This window comes from Choloepus didactylus, chromosome 9, assembly GCF_015220235.1.
Source record: "Choloepus didactylus isolate mChoDid1 chromosome 9, mChoDid1.pri, whole genome shotgun sequence".
Taxonomy (NCBI): Eukaryota; Metazoa; Chordata; class Mammalia; order Pilosa; family Megalonychidae; genus Choloepus; species Choloepus didactylus.
This window is the reverse complement of record NC_051315.1, coordinates 115,973,149-115,986,569: the sequence shown is the minus strand read 5'-3', so window position 1 is coordinate 115,986,569 and position 13,421 is coordinate 115,973,149. Positions and strand designations below refer to the sequence as shown.

The window sequence follows — 13,421 nt, the reverse complement described above, 5'->3', positions numbered from 1 at the left end:
ACTTGAAGTCCCAGAATTCACCAGATGCCTTGCAGGGCCTGCTTGCTCTCTCTGCACCAACCCTTCTCCCACCTGACTTAATCCAGTCTCCTGTTACCTTCAAGATGCTTTTGTCTCACTGCCCATTCCAGCCACTGGGCTCAGAGCCCCAACTGTCTACCCTAATAGATTTTAGTAACTATGAGCACAGGCAAAAGTTATTGGGAATCTATTCCTTCACTGCCAGAAAACCCCTGAGCTGCTTATCCAAATATTCCTGCCCTTCTTGCAGCCTCCAAATGCCACATATCAATAGTTCCCTTCACCTATAAATAGTTTTGGCTCTCCAGATACCATAGTTCACACCAAGCCCAGAGAAAACCATTTTGAAATGGTGGTCATCTCCCTCCACCACCCTCTAAAAATGCCTCTCAGAGGATGGAGAGCTAGCAGTCTTAGCCTGGATGACCTGTGTTCTTTTCCGCGGCTTGTGAATTCGTATCCTAGGGCTGGAATAACAAAATGACCGCAAACTGGGTGGCTTAACACAGCAGAAATCTATCCTCTCACAGGTCTGGAGGCCAGAAGTTCAAAATCAAGGTGTCAGTGGGGTTGATTCCTTCTGGAGGCACTGAGGGAAAATCCACGCTTGTCTCCATCTTCCAGTGGTCGCCAGCTATCCTGGTGTCCCGTGGCTCGTAGAGACATTGCTCCAGTCTCTGCTTCCATCTTTGCATGACATTCTCCCTTATGTGTGTCTGTGTCCAAATTTCCCTCTATTTATGAGGACCCCGCTCGTTGGATTAACGTACAACCTGATCTTAACTTGGATTCATCTGCAAAGACCCTGTTTCCATGAAGGTCACATTCGTAGTGACAGGGGATTGGGACTTCAACATAGTTGGGGGAGGGGAGCATAATTCAACCCATAACAGCTGGTTTCCTCAGAAGATCAGGTTCTATGAGAAAACACTGTTGATCTTTTAGTACAAGGCCCTCCCCAAACATCCCAGAAATGGTGTGTATGAACTTGAAACCTAGACTTCCAAGGATTCAGCTAAAGACTCATCATTTTTAAAGAAACCACAACTGCCAAACTCCCACTCCCACCCAACCTCCCACTCCCTTGGTGTTAACTGAGCTCTTGACAAGGAAGAGATAATTGCATAGGGCTACCATTTGGAAGAGAAATATATGTAAGTTGGCACAGGAAAATGCTTTTAGGAGAGACAAGATCCATCCATTACTGCACTACTCATGCATTCTCTCTTCTCAGTTGTCTCTTCGAAAGAAGGCCACATAAGGCTTGTATGACATGGGCACGTTGCCCAGTGTCTTGTGAGGGAAGTCAGCAAGGACCCTCAGGACCTACTCGTCAACCAGGACTTCACTTCTCCAGAACTCCAGCTGCATCCGAGACAAAGTTGGCCTGCATATTACCCTTTGCTTGTATCCGGGCCAAGCAGCTTGCAGCAAGATCACTGGAAATTCCAGCCCTTATCTGCATAGACTGGACTAGCTGGCATCCCCCAAATGTGTTGAAGTCCCATGAATTCCCAGAAATTTATGGGAAAGGGAGAAACTCTAAAAGCACCCTTAGAAATACAGAGTTTTAGATATGAACTAATCAGGCAGCAAAGCAAATGCAGGTTTCTCTACTCCTATGTCCTTTTACCGAGTGCAATAAGTGAGGACTATTAAATGGAAATCCAGAGAAAACATGAGTCCAGCAGAATCTGCTGGTCCTGCTGGGGTGAAACTGGTCCGCCCATCTAATGTGACCAGGTGAACGGGGCAAGGGCGCAGAGTGATGCTCTAATCCCACCAAAGAAAGGGCTTTACAAATACCAAGGTACTCACTTTAGAAGGTGGTCCTCCGGTTTCCTATTGCTACACAACAAACCACCCAAACAGTGGCTAAAGACAATAACCAAGGCACATTATTATTCTCTTGCACAATTACAGGGTTGACTGGGCTCAACTGGGCGGTTCTCCGGCGTCTCTCTGGTTGCCGTCATGAGACCATCTCATCTCTCACAACTGGTGCCTGGGTCAGGAAAAACCAAATAGTTGGGGTGGACCTGCCCAGGCTCCTCGGACATCTCTCTGCACAGGATCCCTCCCACACAGCAGCTTTAGTGTTGGGCGATCTTGTGTGGCTGCTTGGGGCTCCCAAAGCATGGGGAGGGATGGAGAGACAGGCAGAGACACGGCAAGAGACAGAGGGTCAGGTGGAAACTTGTGCCAGTCTGGATCTGTTATGTACCCCAGAAAAGCCTATGTTCTTTCAATCCAATCTTGTAGGGGCAGCCCTATTGTGGGTGGGGCCTTTTGATTAGGTTGTTTCCACGGAGATGTGACCCCACCCATTCAAGGTGGGTCTTAATCCCCTTGCTGGGGTGCTTTATGAGAGGACAAAAGGCAGGGTCATGAAGAGAAAGCAGAGAGAGGCTTACAAAGAAAATGCTACAGGGGAAGCAAGGAGGACCCACAAGAGAAGTGAAGACGGAACCCCAGAGACATTTTGGAGAAAGCCACAGAAAGCAGAAGCTAAACCCAGGAGTGGCCCAGCAGACTCCAGCCATGTGCTTTCCCATGTGACAGAGGAACCCCAGATGCCATTGACCTTTCTTCAGAGGAGGTATCGTCCTGTTGATGCCTTAACTGGGACATTTCCATGGCCTTAGAACTGTAAATTTATGAACTAATAAGCCCCCATTGTAAAAGCCAATCCATTTCTGGTATATTGCATTCTGGCAGCTTTAGTAAACTGAAACAAACCTGTATCATCTTTATGGTTTAGCCTTGAAAGTCACAGGGCCACTTCTACTGCATTCTATTGGTTAGAACCGAGTCACTAAGCTGGCCCTCACTCACGGGGATTAAATCCACCTTGTGGTGGCAGGAGTGTTCAAGAATTCACAGACATGTTTTAAAAACACCACAGCGGTTTTCAATTCTGCCTACTCATTAGAATCCCGTGGAGAGTTGACACTAATCCTGATGACCAGGCCACGTCCTAATTAAAGTAGAATCTCTGAGTGGAGCCCAGGCATCAGTCTCTTAACACAAAGTCAAGTTTAAGAGCCACTGCTTTAGGGGTGTTCCTGTTTACCGTGTAAAATAAAACTTACAGAAAACTTACCTCTTGTGAGGCTCATGTCACTCTCCATTAGAAAAGGCCTGTGCCTTATCAGATCGTGATTCAGTTGGTTTAGGCTTCATCAAGTAACCTCCCACTCAAATAAGAGTATAGGGCAGACAATAGTTTAAAAGTAAAGAGCACTCAAGACAAGAATTCCACTTGAACACATTTTTCCTAAAGGAGCACATAAAGTTAAAGGAACAAGTTTCCAATGTAAAATTAAACTGATACATTTCCAAGCCTGGGGACTTCTGCCCTATTCAGACACAGCTGGATATGAGATCAGAAGATCCCTCCAGTCTAAGTTATGGAGTATTTATAGAGCCTTTGATTTAGGGTACATTAAATTAAGTCATATTCTATTTTTATATTTGAACCACGGGTGATAAACTGCAGGTGAGGAGCCTGGGGTGGTCAAAAATAAAGGAGGGTATTTATAGCACTATTAGAGATTTAAACTTAACCTAAATGTTTGCAAAACTTTACTGAAAATATTTTTACTAATTAAGCTATGACTTCTGTAAGGGCAATATAACATACCCTTTACTTATATAAAAACTAAAAATTAGAAGCGAGATTACTATTACTTATATCTAACTTATTTGTATAGCTTTCTTATTTCATTCTATAATTAGTTTAGCCATTACATCATGTCCCGCTCTTCCTCCTTTTTACTTAGGCCTGTTTAGCTTCTCCCTCAGTACAGTCTTCTAATATAGGACTTGAAGGATATGAATCATCTCTCCCAGTTATTATAGTAAGGCCTTTCCACTTTTTATCATTTGGAAATTGTACTTGACTATTTTTGGGTAAAAGTTTTGTTAAATATGCTTCTATATCAGAAGGAATAACTGGTTCTTCACTACCAGAACAGAAAGTATCAGGTGATATATGAGAGCAGCAAGGCTCCTCAGCTGTCAGATCCTTGCACAGAGACAAGGAATCAGCGTCTTCATTAACAGATTCCTCAGTAGAGATATTATCCTGCAACACTCGCTAATCTAAAGCCCTGCTTCTCAATCTCAGCAGATACAGTAGCAACTTTTGTAATAAATATTTTAAATACCTTTATATTCAAAATTAAAATGTAAAGATCATTTTACTTTTATATATAATACTACACTATAATATATTGTGTAAAATATAATATTATACACATGATCTCTCCCCCCAAAAATTAATAGATTAGCCCACCTATCATTGAAGGTAAAATAGAGCAAGGTAATTTATAATAAAATAATATGAATGTCTTTAAATAAAGGCTCAGACATGACAATACTATGTATATAGTCAGAAGCTTGTACCATCTGAAGAATCACTGTGAATGCAACAGCTACAAATGAAGACAGACCCAGATGTTTTCTATTAGAGACTCGAATGCAAGAAGCAGCTAGATCACCAAAGGCAGTACAGCCCCACCTGGCTCCCTGTCTCTCTCTCTTCTCTGGGTATCCCTCTGTATCTGTGTCTCTCCCCCTCTCTCCCCATGCCTTTGGAGCCGCAAGCAGCCAGGCAAGAACACCCAACACCGAAGCTGCCAGGTGGGAGAGATCCTGTGGAAACACAAGCAATGTTAACATCATTGGTGTGATTTTCCAAAAATAAACAACCAACTCTTGGAAAGGTTCTAAGCAGCTCAAAGTAGTATAATCTTCCCTCAATTGACAAGGTGGTTGCATTCCTAGAAAATTTAGTGTATATTAAAACCATGCCCAAAAAATACCAAACATTTTTTATGTAAAACGGAATTAGATTCTAGGCTCAGCTCATTAAAAATAGTGTTTTCACCTACATGAATGTCCCACGAGGCATTAGAAAGTTGGGCCAACAGAATTCGTTTGTGCAGAACTGTCCGGTATTGGGGCAATCAGGCACCACCAGTTCCCACCCACTAAATGCCTGCAGCTGGACCTCAATTATTGCAACACCCAGGATGCCCCCTAGAGGGCAGAGCTGTACCCACTGAGAATGTTAGATTTAAAGGGACCCAAGGAAAAATTATATAATCTAAATATTTCATTGTCAGAATAAAATCACCATCCCCTAATTTATTTGCTTGTTAAGTTTTGGATTTTGTTATTAGATTTTCTAAAATTGGGGACAGATTGTTGATGTGTTCAATTCTTGAGCTCGACCATAGGGCTATGTGACACTGGAAATTGCCCAAGCACAAAAGAGCGTCCCAAACAAAAGTTGCTCTGGTTTGATGCTGTTCCAAATTGGCCACACCAACGAGTCTGTCAGTTGGTCTACTGAATAGTCTGAAGTTGATAGTGGACAACAAGGGAGAAGAATTCTTCCCCTTTGTACACATTTGGAAAAAAACTAAACTGAATTAGCCATGTATCAAATCTCCTAAAAATATTTCAAAATGGAATGTTTGCTTAGAATTTGAGGTGGTGTGTGTATGTGCAATTGTAAAAGTATAGAGAATAAGAATTGCTGTTTTCCTAGTAGCATTACTGTGCCCAGAGTCCCACAGCCAGCAGGTAGCGGAGCCACACATCCAACCCCGGTGTGTCTGACGCCAGAGCCCCACCCTCCAAGACCACATGGATGGAATGTCCTGCCGAGAGCAAAGCAGGCACACACTCTGAAATGTGGATCCTTTTCCCGACAAGCCACCCAGGCTTCCTGAAAGGTGGAGTTTATGGGAAGGTCCTTCAAAGCACCTTAAGTTCTATCACCTTTAGAATTTTATTTCTCTTTGGACAAGGCCCAAACTTCACTCATGTTATCAACACCTAAGTCTAAGGGGAAAAAAAGGTCTAAAATATACATGATTTAAATAGTTGGGCCAAACCTGAACTTTCTAAATTTTAAATGTATAAACAAATATATTATTGCTTTAATTAAAGGTTAGTAAGCCAACTTAAAAGGTGAAATCACTGCCCTCCCCCCTACGTGGGATCAGACACCCAGGGGAGTGAATCTCCCTGGCAACGTGGAATATGACTCCCGGGGAGGAATGTAGACCTGGCATCGTGGGATGGAGAACATCTTCTTGACCAAAAGGGGGATGTGAAAGGAAATGAAATAAGCTTCAGTGGCAGAGAGATTCCAAATGGAGCCAAGAGGTCACTCTGGTGGGCACTCTTACGCACAATTTAGACAACCCTCTTTAGGTTCTAATGAATTGGGGTAGCTGGTGGTGGATACCTGAAACTATCAAACTACAACCCAGAACCCATGAATCTTGAAGACAGTTGTATAAAAATGTAGCTTATGAGGGGTGACAATGGGATTGGGAAAGCCATAAGGACCACACTCCACTTTGTATAGTTTACGGATGGATGAGTAGAAAAATAGGGGAAGGAAACAAACAAACAAACCGACAAAGGTACCCAGTGTTCTTTTTTACTTCAATTGCTCTTTTTCACTTTAATTATTATTCTTGTTATTTTTGTGTGTGTGCTAATGAAGGTGTCAGGGATTGATTTAGGTGATGAATGTACAACTATGTAATGGTACTGTGAACAATCGAATGTACGATTTGTTTCGTATGACTGTGTGGTATGTGAATATATCTCAATAAAATGAAGATAAAAAAAATTAAAGGTTAGATTTTAAATGAGATGAAAGTTGACATCATCAGTCCATGTTTGGCCATTCTCTTCTCCAACATGAAAGAATTTAAACAGAGCAGTTCAAAGCAGTTGGATATTTGTGCAGATGGCAGCAAGACTATCACCAGAGTCTCAGGTAGGTATTGTCCACCAAGGCCCCATCTGTTCCCACTCTTAGCATCCAGGAGTTTCTTCTACAAAGAAAGGAAAGAAAACAGCTCATGTTTTACTTTTGTTGCATCTTTTTAACTGATTTTCCTTTGATTACAGCTACTGATTCTTTTATGGCTTGAGAGAAACTGTTTATGGCCATGTTGATATGGTGAAAAATAACAGACAGCCTCCAACATATGAGGCAGACTAGTTTCCATGGTCAACATGAATCAGTGCAAATGATCATGTAATAGTTTGATATATATTTTCTTGAATGATTGGATGATATGACAGATTAAACCATTTATAAACACTGGAAATTACAAAAGGACCTGGAAAAGTAAGTATGGTGAGAAATATGGTAAGTCTCATCTGAATGTCATCTTCTAGAAGACCAAAACCAGAGGTTTTACTTTATCATTGAAAACCATGCATTTGGAAACCCCTTGTAGAAATAATCATTATTTTTATTTTGAGTCATTAAATGACTACCAAGGGCTTTATTCTGGCAAGAAGAGACATTGTTTGCAATATATTAAATGCATGTTACAGTAATTTGTATTCTGTAGTTCATCCTGAAATCCCAAGAGTCCCTTCTGCAGACCCTGTCCCTGTGGTATTGATAGGGTTGTAACAGCATAAAATTAACGAGCAAGCCCTTTTCCGATGGTATCTATCCACCGCTCTCAGAGAACCCAGAGTTTTCCCTTGCAATCCATAACCATAGGATCACTTCGTACACATGTTGCATGGTATGGGCTATAAATGCTATAGGAGTTCAGAGAAGAGGGCAATCAAACATCATTGGATTTAACTAATCCCTTATTCCTTCCAGTATCACCTTCCTGAACTCAGCTGTGCTCCCTGAGCATAACTGATTAGATCATGCATGCATGGTTGATTCACCTAGGTCAATGTTATAAATAAAATACCTAAAAGGTGTGTAATTACAATTCAATCATTGTAGTCATAATGTACTCAAATTAATATAATAATTTTCAAATAACCAAATGGAATTTAAACAGTGCAACCAATCTTCCTTTCAAACCATTTCTATTATGCCCCATCCCATGGATCATTTGACAGTTAATTTAAGGGAACTTGAACATTATTTTATAGCCTGCCCTGAGACCACCACGGGAATTTGACAAAAAAAGAAATATAATGGCTTATTTCTGGCAACAACGCCCATAGACTTCTGAGACTCTCAGTCAGCACTCTTACTCAGCTGCTGTTTCCTGCACAGGACTATAACTCGGAGATCAAAATAAGAATAAGGCAAACCTCTCATGAAAAGCATAGCTGAAACAGAAGGACAGACAGGTGTCTAATGCTTACAGTCTAGTATGATAGTCACTATCCACATGTAGCTAGTAGATACCTGCAATGCAGCTAGATCGAATTGAGATGTGCTGTAAGTGTAAAATGCACACCAGATTTCAAAGAATTAGTGCAAAAAAGAATGTCATACATCTCGCTAATAAGTTTTATATTTACTGCATGTTGAAATGATATTTTTTATATAGGGTTAAATAATATTAAAATTAATTTCACCCATTTTAATGTGGCTACTAGAAAATTTAAAATGATATTTGTGGCTTATATTATATTTCTATTAAACTGTGCCAATATACTGTATTTGCATTTGCATGATGTGAGTAGAAAGCTAAAGGTGAACAAAGGAAAAAGGCAATTAATTCTGCTCGGCAGAGATTTTGACATTTAAGAAATGGTCTTAAAACTGGAGGAAGGAGAAGATCAAAGTGGAAGAAACAGGAGCAAAGCACGGAGACCTTAAAGTACGCAGGTGTTCATGGAACAGAAGCATCCAGGGTAGGTGAGGAAGGTGTGGCTGCAGAAGGCATGAGGCTGGGAAAGCACACGGAGGGCTCACGGGTGAGATCTTGTTTGCCATAGTAAAGAGTCCAACCCATTCCTGTGGACTAAGGAATAGCATCAGAGGCTTTTAAGCAGGGAATTGATATGACCAAGTCTTGTTTATTCTGACAGCAGAGAGAAGAGGCTAATGAAAGGAGAAACAGGGCTAGGGAGAGCATTCGAGAATCATGCCAGGAGATAATAAGAGCTCAAGTTAGATCAACGATGGTGAGAGCTGACAGACATGAAAGATATGGTAGATAACTCTCAAACCAGCTGGATATAGTGCTGGCCTGGAAATCAGACGGCAGGTTTTCTTCCTCAAGCTCATGCTTATTTTCTACCTGCTACATGCATTTAAGCTCATTATCAACAAACGAGAGAGAATAAAATTGTTGAGAATCAAATTCAGGTTTGGTCCAATGCTCTTGAATTCACAGAGTTTTTAGGTTCTTTAGAGACTCTTTTTTTCATTCATCCTTGAGTACACTCAGGATTGTAACAGCAACTACTTATGCAACATCCTGCATGGAGCACTTCCTCCTGAGAAAGGCCCTCCTTTTTTCTCATGCTGTGCCATAGTTGACAGTTACCCACGTGGCCAAGCCCTGGACTTGAGCTGCTCTTCCCAGTTCTGCCTTTCTTTTGCACAAGGCCCCTGAAGTCTGTTCTATGACTCTTTTGTTGACTTAAGAGTCTATGTTTTCATTTTCCCTTGGGGAAAAAAATGCTACTCTCCCCAGGATTCATGAGAAAAATGAGGAATATAGTTCAATTAGCACTCATCAGAGGCGAACATAGAAGCATTCCAAGTAAGCAGCAAGAGAGGAAGCTAGCAGAAAAGACAGTGGATACGGAGAAAGGAAGATGGAGGTTGACACCACAGGAATGGTTAGCCCAAAAAAGGAAGCTGGAAAAAGAAAGGGATATATTTACTTTCATTGGGAGAGAAATGAGTAGATGAAACCAGATGAAAATCACAAGACAGCAACTAGCTACAGCTACAAAACTAAAAATCTTCATTTTTTTAATCAGACTATGTCTTTGCTCTCAAGAGTCACAGCTTGGTTGGTATTGCATTGCAAATAGCCAAAGTAATCTTCTGAGTAGTACTTCTTATGGGGTAATGTGTAGCAAAAGGTGAAATTGAGTCATAAAGAGGAACATCCCCTTCCAGACATCTCAGTTTGTGACTCAAGTAGAAAGACCACATGGTCTTCTCATAAGGGAAGTGCAAGGGATTCCATTCTCAAAAATAAACATTCAAAAGTATTTTGTAATCAGCTGCTAGCTGAGCAGGACATCCTATAAAACTGGTGGAGGCTGGGCAGCTCAAAACTGCCTAAATCCATCAGGGTCTGTTTGTGAAACAACAGAAATTGATTCTGGCTACATTAAGCAATAAAAGAAAAATATTGGATGGCTATGGAATAACTCACAGAAATAAAGGAAAAGCAGAGAGGTCAAAATTCAGAAGAGCCAGGAATCAGAGAAATTCTGGAGATCCAGGTAGCAAGAACCAGGGACTATCCTTTTGAGGCACTACCATCAAGGTACATCAGTTCAACCATAATCCTCTGGATTACCCCACTTGATGACCACATTCTGGAGCTTCTTACCAGTGGAGCTTGGATCACCCTTCTGCTTCATATCCAGAGAAGACAGGATTCCTTGACTGGGAGTCCATCCAAGACTGAAAACAGCAGAGAAAGTATAGTTCAGTCCTCCAAAGAGCAGGCAAAAGCACCAGTGTCTTCGCTGCACTGTGCCCTTCCTTTGTTCATGCTACCCATAATTTTTACCTTCCCCATCCAAGAAGTCTCTTCTGGATACTCCAGCCCTTATTGACCTCTTTCTCTTTTGAATGTGTACAACACAAATAGTTATTCACAAAATTATTCATTCACCAAATTTTTTGAGACTTCACTATGTTCCACTCATCCTGCTGTTGACTGTCCTGATTCTTCTCTCCTTGATGTCCCAGGTATAACCTGTTCACACTTGGGAAAACAGTTAAGACTCACAGCACCTCCTGGTCATTCATCAGTCTTTCATTCCATGGATCATCTTTGGGCCAAATGGCACAACCTGGATAAAGGCTCTGAAGTTGTTTTAATAATCTATAGCAAACTACTTCTGATAAAACCAAAGCACCTGAAAACACTCGCAAGATAGGTCAATTTTATTTCTAAGTGAAATCAAGCAGGGATCCTCAACTTACATTTAATTTGTAGTTATTCATCCACTCATTTAACAAATATTTATTGAATGTGTTTTCTGAATAAGACACTTTACTAAGCAGAGCTGATAATCAGTAGCACACACTGGTACAAATTTGTGAAAACTCCCATTCTGATCAGTAAATAGACACTTTCCTGAACCCTCCAAGTGCCCAATCAGCACCCCAACCATCTCAGTTCCTACAGCCCCTCCTCCAGCACCCCCACCTCCCCACAATCCAGTTAACCCCTGGATTAACTGGATGAAGGGTTAACCCCTGGTGCAAGACTCAGCTCCAGTCCCCAGGCCAGTGTCTGTTCTCATGGTCACTGTCCATGTCAACGCTTTTCTTAAACGTGTTTAATATTATCCCTATTTCTAACTACAGTGGTAGATTTGAAGACGAAATTGCCCTCTTAAAGAGTTTACAGATGGATGCTACTCAGAAATAAGGCAGAATAACATGGATGAATATCAAAATCATTATATTGAGTGAAAGAAGCTCTCTTAGTTTGCTGGAGCTGCTATCACAAATACTACACAATATGTTGGTTTAAACAACAGGAATTTATTTTCTCATGGTTTCAAAGATAGAAGGCTTGTTTGCTCTTGGAGCTGGTAGCATTCTGGCTGGCCAGTAATCCTTGGATTCCTTGGTTTTCCTGTCCCATGGCAATGTCCTCTCCTTTCTCTGCATGGTTCCTGCTGACTTTTGGCATGTGGCCCCTCCCTGTGGCTTTCTTTTTTATAAAGTCTCCAGTATTCTGGATTAAGATAAACCTGGTTCAGTTGACCACACATTAATAAAGAATAACATCTTCAAGAGGTCCTATTTACAATGAGTTCATACCCACAGGGATGTGGATGAAGATTAGGAACATGTCTAAATTGGGGTACATAGTTCAATCCACTACAGAAGCCATACACAAAGAGAACATGCTGTGTGATTCCATTTATATGAAGTTCTAGATCACACAAAAATTGCTGTGATAATAGAAATCAGAGGAGTAGTTGCCCAGAATGACTGAAAAATGTCATAAGGAAACTTTCAGGGGTGATGGAAATATTTTACAGCTTCATTGGGGTGGCTTAAGGTGTGCATGCTTTTCTATGCAATTTTTTTCGCACTGTGCCTATCATATAGTGTGATGGTTAGGTTCATGTGTCAACTTGCCCAGGTGATGGTTTCCAGGTGTGTGGTCAAGAAAGCACTGGCCTAACCATTACTGCAAGAACATTTGTGGCTGGTTAATAAACCAGAAGGCTGGTTTATTAAATCATCTGTCATTGGCTGCTACTGTGACTGATTACATCAACGAAGGGCGTGTCTTCCACAAGGAAAGAATTCAGTCAGCTGAATTTAATCCAATCAGTTGAAGACTTTTAAGAGAGAAAGAAAGAGAACCTTCACTTCTTGTTCAGCTAGACAGCAAAGCGTTTCCTGAGGAATTCATCGAACACCTTCATCGGATTTGCCAGTTCACTGCCTGCCCTACAGAATTTGGACTCATGCATCCCCACAGTTGTGTGAGACACTTTTTTAAAATCTTATATTTACAGATATCTCTTATTGGTTCTGTTTCCCTAGAGAACCCTAACTGACACACATAGTAAGTATTCAAAAAATATGATGGTGTTATTATCATTCCCTTTGTCCAAGCTACCGAGCTACGGCCCTCCACCCAAGATATTGTTATGCAAAAAACATCAACTTACTTGAAGGCTATATGGATTCTTCTTCTCAAACTCCTCTCCTGCCCCTCAACTGGCAGAAGAATGTAGAACAAGACTCATTTGTTGTCTCCATTGCATGTTTCTTGCCTGAAAATTCAATGCAAAAAAAAAAATCTACTCTGATACCAACCTCTTTGGCTCCCTTTTCCACCCTCAAGATTATATTTTCTAATTCTTCCCAGTAGTAAGTGTTGCATAAATGTTTCAGAATTTACAGACAACTTGCACTGCTCTACCTCATTTTACCCTTAGTTCAACCTCACCATAACATTTTTCAATAAGAGATTAGAAGATGAGAAAGATGATGTAACCTCCCCCAGGCCTCAAAGAGAACAAGGTTTGAGCTGGTATTCCAAACTCAAGTCTTCCAACTCCAAACATAACATTCTCTAGCATCTGGCCTAGAGATAACTTTCTGGAAATTCAAGTAGGGTACTAAGGAATAATAGACATTTCTGAGTGTCTATCAGTCTGGGAACTAGCCCAACCCCTTACCTGAAGTCTTCTGATTCCAGGTCTAAGCTCCACAGAAATCAAATTGTCTCACATTGCACAGAAAAACAAGTGCAGCCTGAGGATGTAGGATGTTAATGAGTCACTGCCTAGTATGAATTTCCTGGGACAAAAAAATCAATGGAGAGAAATCCAATCAGTAGGAAATAAACAGCATTAGAAAGAAATCCCACCTTGAAAGGTTGGTGACATAGCTTGATACATAGATATAACAACACCCAAAACTGACAAGG

The 13,421-nt window shown here is 41.1% G+C and overlaps 1 long non-coding RNA gene across 1 annotated transcript; it reads right to left on the bottom strand.

Moving 5' to 3' along the window:
- Nucleotides 1-6,585: 6,585 nt before the first annotated feature.
- LOC119543910 lies at nucleotides 6,586-13,213 on the bottom strand. The gene is made up of 4 exons (XR_005218704.1): nucleotides 13,171-13,213; nucleotides 12,658-12,762; nucleotides 10,341-10,414; nucleotides 6,586-6,884 (listed from the first exon to the last, which is right to left on the bottom strand). It is a non-coding gene; the product is annotated as an uncharacterized LOC119543910 (long non-coding RNA).
- Nucleotides 13,214-13,421: the final 208 nt, after the last annotated feature.